Genomic DNA, 1501 nt, shown 5'->3' with positions numbered 1-1501 from the left:
TCATCAAAAACAAACAAACATACAGACATAGCACTCAAAGGGCGACGCATCTTTTATGTACCAAGGAAGGAAACATAAATTCAGGGGAGGGGGGATCTGTCTGAAAATGTTTAAAAGCAGTTCTACACAGCATTCATAGCACTGATATTTAAAAAACATTCTGAAGCATTAAAGACCAAAAGCAAATTATGTAACCAGTGTTTTCTTCAAAATGCTGCAATTGCATGAAAAAGCTACTTATTATTATAACTACTGGGGCATTCAGAGCTTGATAATTCGGCCCCCAAGTCTTTTTAGATTTTTTTTTTTATAGATGAATATAGTTTATACTATAATGGTGATATTAGCTACAATCTTAGATTTTAGATTACCTTTTAAAATATGTCACAGATACCTAATATTTTCAACGGTTCTTATGGATCAATAAATAAAAATATGCTTATTTTTTCATAAATGTATTTCTAATGACATTTCAACAGACATTCAACTGGCCTAAAATAATTCAAATATCTTTTGAGTAAGCTAAACCTCTCCATTTCTATGATCTTATAGAGAACATTGACACATATCAGAGGCAGCTCTTAAATTGTTAAAGGGACAGTCTACTCAATTTTTTTATTGTTTAAAAAGATAGATAACACCTTTACTACCCCAGCTTTGCACTGCCAACATTGTTATAATAATATACTTTATAACATTTAAACCTCTAAATTTCTGCCTGTTTAAGTCCCTGCAGGCCACCTTTATCTCAGGGCATTTTTATAGCTTTTCACAGCAAGATACTGCTCGTTCATGTGTGTGATATAGATAAAAACTGTGCTCACTCCTGTGGAGTTATTCATGAGTTGGCACTAATTAGTTAAAATGGAAGTCAGTAAATATAACTGAGATAAGGAGGCAGTCTGCAGAGGCTTAGATACAAGGTAATCACAGAAGTAAAAATTATTTTAATATAACAGTTAATTATGCAAAACTGGGGAATGGGTAATAAAGGAATTATCTATCTTTTTAAACAATACACATTTTAGAGTAGACTGTCCCTTTAATAAATATGATCCTCAGGATAAAGTAAGGGAAACTAGACAGGACAGTGATTAACACTGTAAATATTCCTAGCAAAGTACAGTTCACCAAATATTAATATAGTTCATAGGATGAGATGATTAGAAAAAAAAAAAAAAATTGGAAAGTTTTTGTTGATAAGTGTATACTGACTATTGATTAATTGGTGATAAATACAATTTAAAGCATTGATAAGGAAAATAATAGCTGTATAACAGTAACTGTATAATAATGTTCAATTGGAAATGTTAAGTGTCCAAGCAAACAGATTAACAGGCTGTTAAATACAGTAGTATTGTATAATAAACAAACACATAATAAGACAAGCAGTAGTTTATTTTTTATATATATGTATAAAAAGTCCTTCAATGTGTACCTGTATCATGTAACAGGCATCAGCCAATCACAGACTCATATACATATACATTGTAAACTCTTG

The sequence above is a fragment of the Bombina bombina genome, chromosome 5, assembly GCF_027579735.1.
Source record: "Bombina bombina isolate aBomBom1 chromosome 5, aBomBom1.pri, whole genome shotgun sequence".
Classification (NCBI taxonomy): Eukaryota; Metazoa; Chordata; class Amphibia; order Anura; family Bombinatoridae; genus Bombina; species Bombina bombina.
The sequence above is the reverse complement of the archived record's forward strand: the minus strand, read 5'-3'. Positions refer to the sequence as shown.